Here is a 13,298-nt window from a genome sequence, read left to right as displayed (position 1 = left end):
TGCTGTAAGAAATATGACCTGTGTCTGAACTGACTGAGAATAAAAAGTTTTGATTTGAAGTTTTGAGTTTATTAATCCTAACACACTGCAGCAAACCAATGAGTCCATCATGTAATAATATAATCAGTAATGCCCCTCCAGGATGTTGTGATCTCAACGATTATTTCAAATTCAACGTATACCGGTGAATTCTGCATGACATTGAAAATTCTGTCCGATCACAGCATTTTTTTGGCGAATTTGATTCACAGTGTAGCGTCATAGCAGTCCCCTACACAATGTCAACTAACTCACTTACTTGTGGTTGTAAAGATGCAGACATGTTTGACATGAACATTTCACATTTACCAACAAAAATGACTGCTAAAGATCTTGATGCTCTGCACAAAAGTTAGGGCGAACTGTTTTGCACGATGAGCAACATTTTGGTGGAATACAAACAAAAGTCATTGCTTGACAAACACTTTCCTCATACAAAACACCTGTAAGAAGGCTGTCAAATCACCATGACAGAGGCTGTTGCAATCACATCTATTGCAAGTGGTGAAAGACTCGAGGTGAGCTGGATTAAATATGCATTGTTAGTGGTAACGTTGGTGCAGTATAAACTCTGAACAGTAAGGTTTTATGCTCACTTAAACCAGCTTTTTTTTTTTTTTTTTTTAATTATATGAAGAAAAAAAACAACTATTTATGCAATTTTCAGATGCTCCCACAAATTTGTTACAAGACAATGCCTGAAAATGTTGCGGGTTGCATCCAATTTTTTCTTAGAAATTTGGCATTTTAAAGATTATTTTTGGGGGCTTTTTATTGCCTTTAATGGACAGGACAGCTTGAATGTGAAAGGGGGAGCGAGAGGGGGCGACATGCAGCAAAGGGCCAAGGCCGGAATCAAACCAAAGGATAAAACCTCTGTATATGGGGCATCGCTCTATCCACTGAGCCAGCAAGCGCCCCAGAAATTTTACATTTTAGGCCAAAACAATCCCTACAAAAGCCTGCACAATCTTGGAGTGACTCACTTTTTGTGGATTTCTAATGCTTCAAGAGGTACAAAACAAAACTCAGAATGTATGACAAAAATAAGAAAAATACCTGAGCCTAGTAATGTCTTCTGAGACGCTGCTGAGCAAGGCATTCAGCCTCCAGCTGCTTATGTGAAGCTGCTCAGTAACAAACCGAAGCCTGTCTTCGACCCGCAGCTCTTTGTCCTTAATGTGAGTGTATTATACACAATGAAAGGCACATAACTGAAAAAAATGTGCTTTAACACCAGAAGCCTCACATTTTTGCTACTTCACACTATTAATGGTCATAGCAACATCAACAGTATGCGTCACACTGTACCTCAGAATAATAACCAGCAGCTCCAAACCTTTCTGAATTGATGTAATTCCTACTGTGATGACTGTAAGAAAGTAGTCTGACTCACCAGATGTAGACCGTGGACTATGGCTGTGAGCTTGCCAATGGCTACAGAAAACAACAATAACCTCTGAGATAACGACACACATGCTGAAAGTGGCAGCTTTGTTATTTAGGTGAATTGTAAATATCTACAATGAACTTGCAAATTCTACAATGTACCAATCCATTTCATTTCACATTAACTTCTGTGATATCGTCATAATAATGTTCTTCTGGAACCACATACAGCCAGCAAATCATCTGTGGTTTCAACAGTCCCGTGAGCTCCACCAGAGCTAAAGTTATAGCCAGGCTTCACCTCAAGGGCACCAATTCTAAAATTATGTTTGTCTTCTCTATCAGTAAAAACTGAATTACATAGTCAACAATTGTCCTTTACCTTTTTGGGGGGCATTTTCTTTGGTAGAGAATAAGCCATTTTAATGATAGGGCTAGCCTACACACATGCAAATGTTCCACCAAAACAAGTTCCCCGCTGACACTATCTTGCAAGGGCTGCCTTGCTGCATCCTGGGTAATGACGATTGTGATTGCTTTCAACAATTACAAACAAGCCACAGCATTTTTCCCCCTACAGCTGCATGATAAAGTGTGCTTCCAGGAGTCTCTATAGCGCTGACACAGCACTGCAGAGATGGGTCTGGCTACATGAGACTAGTGAGAAAGCAATGGAAAATCACTAATACTTCTGTATTCAAATTTTAATTTACAGCTTTATCAACTATTCCATCAGTTCCAAAAGTATCAGCCTATCTATTCACTGTAGCTCTTTTTGAAATATATATTTATCATTTACAGCTTAACTCATTGGACTTGCAAAGAACAATTTTAAATCTTTCTTGATTTAGCACAAAGCCAATTTTGAGAGCATGAGATATGATCACTCTGGCAGCACATTTTCCCCAAGCACTTTCTCCCGGTATTCATTTGAGAGCACTTGAGGTAGATGGTGTTTTTCCTCTCAGACTTTCTAATAAAGCCTTGTAAAGACCTGCTGATTTCCCTTAAATGTTTGTTGATTAAGAAAACAGGAAGGCAGGCATGCCTCGGTTCATTAGTTACCCGGTGAGCAAGGCTTAAGGCTCGCGCCGCCGGGGGGTAACTCTCATTCCAAACATACACAACTCAGTACTGTAAACAAATGCTCGCACACATATGCTGCACATGGAGCAGCAAAACACGCACAGATGCATGCTTACGTCTACGCATTTAAGAACGTGCACAAACTATGGATGAATTCACAAGCTTGCAGTGTTTCATACCAAGTATTCCCAAACACACACAGAGGTGTGATCTGCCAGGCAACGCCGCGAAACGCTGCTATGTGAGAAAACACCTCGCAAAGCAAACAGAGCCTCACAAGGCAACCGCTTGTTCCAAGGCCAGAACCCGGGGCAGCGCTCCTCACATCTCTGTGCAAGGAGGGGAAGGAGGCAAGGGAGGAGAGAAGAGGGCGAGTGATCAGGTGAGATCAGACTAGACACGATAAGAAGGCATAAAAAACATGTTGAGGGAGCAACAAAGAAGCAAGGCAAGAGCGAGGAAAGAGAAAAATGAGAGTACAGGGATGACTGAAGATAGCTGTTTTAGGGGAGGAGGCAGGAAAGCTGAAGATCAGGAACAAAAAGACATCTCTTTTTCTCTCCATTTTCCTCATCACGCTTCAGTCTTTTAGCACAAGTATATGGAGTGTAAAAGTGTACAGTGCAGGAATTGACAGTTTCTGTTGTTGCTCACCAGCTTAAGTTGTGCTTAACTATTTTTCAGGAAAATCCTGCACTGTATACCTTGAAGACAACTTTCACAGGGTACTGGTTTTTAAAATGATACAGCTTAAAACATAGGGTGGGTGCACACATAGCATTTCTTGCTGAGCACAAGTGACTTTTTTCAACTTTTCCAATGAGGAGAAAGCGAATGTGGCCACCAAGAGAAAAAAAAACACCTGTTTTTTCACAGGACACTTCAGCTTTTTTTTGTGTTTTGTGTTCTCAGACTGTTTGATATGTCAGTCACAAACTATCGCAACGCAAACAGAAGAGCCAATTTGTGCGAGCAGATCGGCTGGATACTGAGTGTTGTGCTTTTATCAAAATACGCTTTGTATGCTTTGTATTTATTGTCTAATCAACCCTCTGTTATAATTGCATTACGGTAGCTACCTAGCTAAGGTAAATATCAAGACATTGTTGTCAATGTTAATGAAACCCACACGTAGTGCTTTAAAGTGCTGGGATGAAGCACTCCCCATCACCCTGCCACCGCTCCTCTGCCAACGAAAAACACTGTGTGGACACAGGCCCTCAAAATGTCAGCCAGAGATAGCAATTTTTTAAAAAAAAACCCAAAACTTTAGCTTAAATAGCTCGCCATTTACAGCTGATAAAATCAGCCAATGACAGTGTCTCGAAATGAGAAGTTGCTTTTGGGAAATGGGTTTACATTTTGTATAGCACCTTTCTAGTCTTCCAACCACTCAAAGTGGTTTTACACTACATGTCATATGTATTCATATACACACACACATTCAAACACTAATGGCCAAAGCTGTCATACAAGGCGCCACCTGCTATTCAGTTATTCACACTCATTCAAGCAAAATGGGAGTTCAGTATTTTGCCCAAGGACACTTTAACATGACTGGAGGTGCCGAGGATTAAACCACCGATCTGATCTACCTCCTGATCCACAGCCGCCCGCCCTGCCTCTGTCTAAAATCACAGACCAGCTGATTAAATAATTAACATTAAATCTGCCACTGTTATTAAAAACTGCATGTGTCATGTGAGATCAGCAGGCTTTGCAGATGCAGTAACAGTAACTAAAATGATTTAGCAAACAGTCCATTGCTATTTGCCACATAAAAACTACTCTGTAAACTGTACTCCAAGTACATGGAGCAAGTTTTACCGTAAGTCACACGACATCTGCTATAGTCCTGCTTAGTTTCCTATTGAGTATTTGGCATTTGGCTTTTTTCAACTTTTTGAGGTGACTTTGCAACGGGGCCCCAAATCTTGCTATGCTTTCTGCAGAGACAACAATGAGCCACGAGCTCTGGAATCCAACATCCAACAGAATATTTTTCTCCCCCCTCTGCCCCCTCTCCGTCTCAAAACGCTTCCATTTTCCCTCAAGCAGGAGCAGACTGTTTTGAGAAATGTGAGCTTGTTATGCTTTATGATTTGCAATCTGGTGTCTTATTGACACGTTGCCTCCTATACCAGAAGAGAACCTTTCAAAAACATACTTCAATGTCCTGTGCAGCCTCGCACGTAAATGGCAAAAGGTTGGCCAAGGCCGTAGATGTATTTTTCAGGCCTTGGTCTTTTTAACAGACTTTAGGATGTTTCCAGCTCAGCTCATTCTGGTATTTCCCTCTATAGATGTGGATCTTGCTCTACAATCCATCCATAAAAGTGAGGTGCTGCCAAACATTGTAATGACTGCTCTGGTGCCAGGGAAAATTTGAACATGAACCGGCTCTCAGACAAAGCCAATCTTTTGTTTTTGCGGCCAGAAAAAAATACCCACATGTACAGTAACGACATTAATTCTCTGCTTGCTTATGTTTGTGAAGGAGCTTTTTTTTTTTCTTAAATTCTTGCCGCTAAATTGCTTTTCCCTCCAAACTATGATAATTGTTTCAGACACTTTTTCCAGTCTGGAAACCTTTACTCTGATTGGATGACGAGTTGCCCGAGTGCCCGGTCTCTGCTCTGTTCTGTTGCCACATACATTTCGGGTTGCTGTGATCCCTGGCACCCAGCTTGCAGGACTATGTGTTTATGTTGGCTATGGGAGGCCTGCCAGCTCGAGGTCCTGGAGCTGTAATGAAACGCTATACTGAATATTTCCCCTCAAAATCAAAACAAAACCAACGTCAATAGCACTTATTAAACATCTAGAAATCCTTCTTCTGCGCTGCAATGCATTGTAGATGTTTGCTTTGTTGGCAACCAGAGCTGGCAAACACATCGCTCACAGAGACATGTTTCTAATGTGTGCGTTGTTGATGATGCACATTTAAACAGTCAGTGTTCTCGCTTTTTTTTTTTTTTTTAAATGGCATCCAGTTCTCAGAGCTTTCAGAGCTCCCTATCTGTTCTGTCTCTCCCTGAGCATCTGTTAACCATCAACGAAACACCACTTCAAAAGCTATAAACTGGAATGAATAAATAGTAATCAAAGTATAAAAAAGCACAGAGGAAAAAAAGGAATACTTATTTACCATCTTGACAGTGTTTGTAGAGTGTATGACTTTTTCGCCATAAAAAAAAAACATGAGGAAGTAATTTGTCTTGATAGGAACAAACGCCAAGTTGTATTTGGTGTGTGTGAGTTAGTATGTGACAACAACATGAAACCACTACGGAATTGAATTGGAAAGCGCATTTTATGTCAGAAATTGGGGCTTGTCTCTCATTTGTTTTCTACAGAATATATCTATAGATATAAGCAGGGATATGTTGCATACCCATATATAACAAGAACCACTTCTAAAGCCAACATAATGTCTCCCTGCTCTTGTATTTCACTTGATAATGTAATTTTCTTATTGCTCCATAGTTCTTCTTTTGGTAAACCATAATTGAGTTAAAGTTAGCTGATAGTTTTGACTTCTTTTCCTGGGTTTGGGGGCTTGAGGCATCAGTGCATGTGCTTGCGTGAGTGTGTATGTGTGTGCATTGCTGCTTCTGACCTTGCGTACGTGTAGGATGTCTACAATCTGGGAGCCGGATCTGGACCTCCAGCTTCTGCAAGACACCCCGCTCTCATTGAGATCCAAAACGACAGATTATCTCTGGCATTCCACATCTGGAAGCAGTTGAGCGCCAAGGAGCCGCTTCTTCTGAGAAATATACAAATATGTAGGACAAAGTGCACATGAATGGAGAGGATATGGCTTCTTACTGTATGGCACTGTATCTAACTGTATCCTCATGGGTTTCCAGATTTCGGTTAAAATGATTTATTAGATTTTTGCTTTATCATATAGCTATCTACAAACACATCACAATGAATTTGTTATGTTGGCGTTTACACCTGGTTGTCACATAGCTCTGTGTGCATATGCCTGTCAACCAGAGGTCAATTCAAACGTTTTGTTTTGGGGTTTTTTTAAGTTAAGAACTTGCCTCAAGCATATTAAACATTTTGAACTTTTACATCATAGTCATCATCAGTCAGACTGTATGCATATTGTGCCACAGGACATTAGCATAGAGACGAATTAGCTAACAAGTTATCTCACTGAATTCAGTAGCTTGACTATATTGATGAGGGAAAGGTTTGGCTGCATACCCTAACTTGCCATTTTTATATGGATTAAACAAAAGTAGGAAGGTTTTGTGTTTTAGAGGGGCTAAATGCAGATGCTGTTTTTGTACGGATGAAACAAAGGTTGATCTGATGCTAGATTTTGTTTCTTTTTAAACAGAGCTAAGCTAGCTGTTTCTATCCATTTTGAGTCTTTATGCCAAGCTCTCTTGCATGTCTTCATATTTAGCAAACAGACAGGGAAGTAAAGATAAAGATACAAATATTTCCATCTAACTCTCGGCAAAAAGCACACAAATATGTTTTCTAAAATGTAGAACTAGTCCTTTAACAACAGCACGTCACAGTATGACCTGACACTTTAATCATCAGCTGTAAAGGTTCCTGACCACTGAGCTAAGACAACACCACCATCAGAGGCTCAAAACAGGTTCATGAACTTTTGTCAGACTTTCATTCGAAAAAAAAAAAAGTGTTTTGTTTTGTATCATAATTTCTTCCTCCACAAATGAAATGACACACTCAGCATCAGCAAGAGGGAACTTTCTAAACCCATATCCATTTCTTCGTACCTGTTTTATATACATAATTATCATTTCTAATTATGCTTGGTGCGTCTCTGTAATCATCTCTTAGCTCACTTGTTCTTCAATCATTCTTCTGAGACAAAAGCTATTTCAGGAATGCAAAGTAAATTGCAGGGTTTTATAAAATAGTCACAGTGTGAAGTCAAGTGAAGAGACAAAATGTTCTGACAGGAACCTTTGTGATTATTATACATAATGGACCAGCATATTGACAGAGAGACACCTGTGTGAATACATACACCCAGATGCACACACATACAAACACAATCATAATGATAATATTTTAGCATTTATGGATTCATAAATAGCCTCCCATACATGGGAATGTTCATGCCACACAGTCCCCGCTCTCTCTGAGTGTGATGTGTGGCTGAAAGCATTTTTTATTTTCACGCGAAATGATTCATGTGAGCACACAGCGTGGTAATCACCAGCTAGTTGTTGTGCATCAATCAATTAAGAGAATCTGTCAAAGCCCCATAATGGTTTTAATACATTGCCTCTTCCACTGGCTGGGTAATTACTACATAATTACTCAGAGTCATCTCAGGTAGATCTCTACCTGGTTAAGTCAGCGCCTGAATATAAATGCATGGAAAGTTAGTTTCAGATGGCTTGTTTGAAAGCAAAGCACTTCTCCGGGGAGCTGCTGCCGCAATACATATTAAAAAACTGAATTGATAAAGTGATGATTAGCATTACACCTGCAGGAGGAAGAGACTGGGATCAGAGAAGTGCTTTTTATATGTGACTGACAGGTTTGAATTTTGACTCAAGGAGATCTGAGTGTAATGCAGAAATGTTGAAAGAAGATCATTTACATGAGTGTAGGCCTAAATAAGTAAATGTACTAATACCAAGCTGTTAAACGACCCTATTACAAGTAGTTGGGTTGAAGCAATTTTAAAAAATATTTCATTATATGTAGGACTGCAATTTCTGACTACATTTAGTATGGCTTAAACTACTGATTATTTCCCAGATTAATTCATTGATGGGAGAATTCATGAAGAGTGGATTTTGATAGCACCTTCGATTTGTGCATCACTCTCTATCTGTCCCTTCTCAAGGTGTGATTCACAAAACATATTTTATAGAGTTTTGCAGCTGCATGCTATTGGCCTTTTTTTGCAACTGACTGCATTTATCCAAGTATAAATTTTGCCTTTTTGCAAACAAAACAGTATGCAGAAAAAATACAACAGAGAGAAAAATAAAACTGAATTTTTTAGACCACATGCTACAGTTCCTGGCTGACGAGGTGCAGAGGCACGCCTGGCATGACAAAGCCTTCACCTGGCTACAATAACTACAATTATGAAGCAGTAAAGCGACAACCAATCATTTGTTTTTGTTTGCAGCTTTGGAGCTGTGTTTTTTAGCGTATTTAGCTGACATTATACTGGCTTTATGTGCATTGCAGGGATACAAAAAAACAGTGAAACTTTCAGTCGAGGTGCTTTTTAGCAGACAGACACAAGCCTGTGACGACAATGATTGTGTGAGCAACACTTAAAATGTACCAGTCACACTGTTGCGCTGTAAGTGGCACCATTAAATGTCATGTTAGTCCAAACTATAGTTCACTGCTAAAAACTAAGCATAATTATATGAATTATAAGACCAGAAAAAGCGGCAAATTCTCAGGGTTTTTTTTTTGGCATTTTTGCTTCATAAAAATGATTCATAAGTTATCAAAAATGGTTGCCAACTAACTTTCTGTTAATTAACTAACTGATTAATGGACTTATTTTTTTTTTTCAAACTATTTACAGTGCAGTTACATTTATTTTGCAGTTTCATTACATAACTATTTAATGAGTTGACCCAAACACTGATGGTTACTCAAAGTATTTAAGTTAAAATATTGGTTCTGAAGACAACATAAGTTTCATAAGATTTAATTGACTTTATTTTTTATTACATGGCCCTCACCTTAAAACACTGCCAAGTAAATGTACTAAAAAAAATAAATAAATAAATAAATAAAAATGATTCATAATAACAACTGGCTGCCAATCAATTGTCTGTTATTCAAATGATGATTGGAATAATGATTTTTTTTTACTTTTTACAGAAAATGTAACAATTACATTTATTTCGCAATTTAATTACGTGACTATTTAACATCTTACCTCCCAATACTGATGGTCGTTTATTCAAAGTGAGTGTAGTTAAAACATTGGCTCTTAAGACAGATTACATAAGTATCATAACATTTACTAACCCTATTTTATATTACATAACTCTAAACACTTTCAAGTACTTCTGCTTTTCAAACACACAACAAACTGTCTCATTCTAATAAGACAATAACTTCAGTTTTGGATGACAAAATCAAAAAGCCAAGCCTAATTTACCCCACGTTATCAACACGATAACACTGCATGCTGAAATATTCAGAGCCAGTGAGTCACAGCCTTCGCAATCTAACAAGAGGAGGCTTTGCGTAGAGCGATATATTGACATCCAATTCACCAGCATTTGCCTTTCAAATGAGCCCATTGATGGCTTGAAAGTCACAATAGTCACAATCCAGCTGTGCCAGTTGGAAATGACAATGGCGTGGTTTCCGCTGCGGAGTAAAAAAGGCAACAAGCGGGGCTGAATCTTTGTGCCTCTCATACAATCCTGCCTCTTCCATCTGCTTCACTTTTATCATCCTGCTTTCAACTTGTTGTCAACCGATACAGGATTCATCAGGAGGGGCGATGATAAACAAATGTCATCCGTAGTCGTCTTGTTTCCAGTGAGTTCAGCCCCAGTAAGCCCCAGTTGGTGCTGCTGATTAATGCTGTCTGGCCTTGTTTGTCGCTGACAGTGGTGCCCGCATTCAGGGCCCCTCAGTCTCTCGGCTAATTAAAGTCATTCTTCAGTAATATTCCTAAATCAACTGTTTCCTCCTGCCTATTTGAGACCTAATTGGAAGCATGTGCACTCAACCCAAAGGGCTCCTTTTAACCCCTGACACTTCAAGAATGTGTCTGTTGCGGTCATTGATTTTCCTTTAGTGTTTTTGTTTCTTTATTCCTGCAGCCAAAGACGACGAGCGACTGTGAACATTTGTCGTTTATTTATTACCTCTGTGTTGTGTGGACCAGATTGTAGATGTGGTTATGATGCTTTTTAGGGGAGTTATCAGCAAAGTTTGTGTCAGACTGTAAGTCTCTTTGACTACACATAATTGTCAGGCTCCAAAGCCAACCCCATGCTTCATACTTAGAGAGTTGAGCTTGGGTCATGTTATCTGGGAAAGAAGAAGCAGCAGAGAGAAAACAGGATTTACAAGGATCTTTGACAAAAAAACATCGACAGAACAAATACGTCTGTCTGCGGGGGATTTGTTACTGAAATGCAAAGTGCTTTTTTTGATTTCACACCAATTTCATCATCATGATGGTGCCTTTAAAAATCCTCTCTGACACAGAGACTTTGATTAGATACTCCTTGCTTACAACTTCCATATTACACACATTATTAAAACATCTCAGAAAGATTAAAGCATCCAAGGATGAAACAATTTTGTTTGTGTGTAAACTAAGTCTGCATCCAGACACTTCACATCTCATACGTGCTGTACATTGCGATTGTAAACATTTAAACTACACTAAAAGAGCATTATGTACAATTTCATTAATTTTTCCTGTAAATTATTTCACATTTTTTGTTGTTAAAGCTCCTTTGTTATTCAAATGTTGTTCTTCATTAGACAAATTGTGTCCCGCCGGACTTCAGTGTGTGTAACAAAGCAGGCTGCAGCTTCAAGACCATTACCAACAAACAAAATGCGGTTAAGAGTGGTCGAGCAAACTTCAGACACTCGAGACCAAGCTCTTTTCTTTTTCAGCCCTGGACCCGGAAAAATGTTTTGCCTCTGCCTGCTGCAGTAAACAATGGTTTTATCTACAAAGACTGGCTGCCTGTGAACTTGCTTTAATCATTAATGTCGCTCCATTTCAGTGAATCTGCAGGTTGTTATGAGATTTAGCCTCCAAGTCTGTTGCGCTTTCTCCTCGCCTCACATAAAAACCACAAAACAAAACAGGCGTAAAACTCCATTTGGATGCGGGATAATTTCAAAGACAAATGGTTGTGATATTTTCCAGGGTGTTTATTGGTTGAGTGGAGCGATGGCTGTGACTCACTGAGGCGCCCGAGCTTGTCGTTTCCATGCGGGAAACAAACATATGGATTGGAAACAATAAGAGGAGAGAGGCTGGGAGGGAGATTGATTTCTCAGGCACCATTTCTGAGCCATTAAGCTTTACCTATCCTTTTCACTCCTGATCCGCCTCTCCTCACACACCTGCTTCCTTACGGGACATTAGTTGTGTTCAGAGGGGAGATAAGACACACTGCCTCTCACCCGCTGTTGGTCAATACATCCATCTTGTGTCTATAGCTGCACTGTACCTGTGCAAATTACTGTTTACAGGCAGACCGTCATTATTGTTTTTCCTCACTGGAGTGTCTTCACACAGGGAAGTGAAGTATACTGCGAGGACAGAGGGAGGACAACAGACATTATTATGGTAAGTGCAGGCAAACGCTGCCGTCTGCAACATTTAACCAGCAGTGATAGAAGATGTTCGGCTTTATCACACAACACAAGGACTTGTGTTGCAGTTATGAGCACAATGAATTTGACTTTAGCAAGTAGTGACCCTGTTATTCTGATTATAAAACAAAAGTTCATATTCAAAATAAGCAAATGAAATTACGCAATAAATTACTGATAACTGTCCTGCACTCATATCAGTTTAGTGAAGGGCGTCCTTGTGACCCGTGCTCGAATATGCTTTAAGACAGCAGTCTTCACTGTTTTCCAGGCCAAGGAGGGAAAGAGGGAAGTAGCAAAGACCCCCCATTACCTGAGTCCTCAACAGGGGGTCCGTGACCCCTATAATATTGTTATTTTATTTTTTCATTTTCAAAAAGTAAAATGACTCTGAAGATACACATTAACATGAATCCAGCATATTATAAGATAAATTGACCTATACAAAAAACCTTTTTATTTTACAGAGCACAACACAGGGTTTCCCACACATTTATTTATTGGTGGCTGGCTGCAACAATGATAACATCCACTCTGCAAACAGATTTCTGGAGCTGGACTGTTCTTTAGGAGTGCTACTGGAATATATAAACTGTGGTTGGGGCAAAGTTGGCTCACCAGAACACCAGGCACGTTCATAGGTTTAAAAGTTTGCCTTCATTTACAAAGTTCTGCAAACAGCCCCTCTCATCCACTGATGTGATCTGATCAGCTGTGATTGATTGACAGATCAATTATGCACTCCGCAAGTCACAAACTGCTGCAGAGGAAAAAAGAACTCATGGGGAGCTCCGACTGCTGCACAGCATTCATGGACCCGTGAAAACGTTAGATTTTAGAGAGCGGACACAGAATGATTAAAAAGATGACAAAAAAAGTAATGTTTTATTTTGGGTTTTCTTTTACAAAAAGGCCAATTTATCTTTGATAATATTTGTTGGATCCATGTTAATGAGAATTTTCAGACATATTTTAATTTCAAAACAACAACAAAAACTTTTAAAAAATGATCAAACCATAATTTAGCCGCCCTGCTGCAATAACTCTGTGGACCCCTCCAGAGTTGCAGACCCCCTACTGAAGACCCTGCTTTAAGAGCTACTTCCTTTTATTTGCATGTGTCGTTATGAGTTTTGAGACTTTCCCCCCACTGGTGTAAAAGCAATTTATCTTCCCTTTAAAATCCACTTCTAAGAAAAGTGATTCTCTGTTCAGAAGAACAAATGCAGCTAAATACTAAATTTGACTGTCTGTATAATTGTGATTCTCAGTAGTCGCTACAGTCGCATATGCAAATCTGTCTCATGTGGGAGCAAAGAAAGGTTTAAAAAATCATGATGACATATGCTAATCAAACATATCCCCAGGGCATATTTTCATACCAGCACTGCAGCCTAAAATGTGACCATGAACTTGAACCAACATTTGACAGTTTTAAAAAA

The 13,298-nt window shown here is 39.4% G+C and overlaps 1 long non-coding RNA gene and 1 other non-coding gene across 7 annotated transcripts in view; one reads left to right on the top strand and one right to left on the bottom strand.

The window, feature by feature from the left end:
* Positions 1 to 13,298, bottom strand: part of LOC148186667 (uncharacterized) — a 140,207-nt gene that overhangs the window by 120,253 nt on the left and 6,656 nt on the right. For 5 of the 6 annotated variants that reach the window (XR_015779509.1, XR_015779506.1, XR_015779505.1 and 2 more), the window contains one exon: positions 6,134 to 6,283. This is a non-coding gene — a long non-coding RNA (uncharacterized LOC148186667). The remainder of the gene's footprint in view (positions 1 to 6,133; positions 6,284 to 13,298) is intronic. The other variant, XR_015779510.1, reaches the window with a different exon arrangement.
* LOC121958335 (U6 spliceosomal RNA) lies at positions 7,942 to 8,047 on the top strand. Its single transcript, XR_006106822.2, has one exon. It is a non-coding gene; the product is annotated as a U6 spliceosomal RNA (small nuclear RNA).

Source organism: Plectropomus leopardus, chromosome 17 (assembly GCF_026936395.1).
Source record: "Plectropomus leopardus strain MGB_pleo_1.0 chromosome 17, ASM2693639v1, whole genome shotgun sequence".
Lineage (NCBI taxonomy): Eukaryota > Metazoa > Chordata > Actinopteri > Perciformes > Serranidae > Plectropomus > Plectropomus leopardus.
The sequence above is the reverse complement of the archived record's forward strand: the minus strand, read 5'-3'. Positions and strand labels throughout refer to the sequence as shown.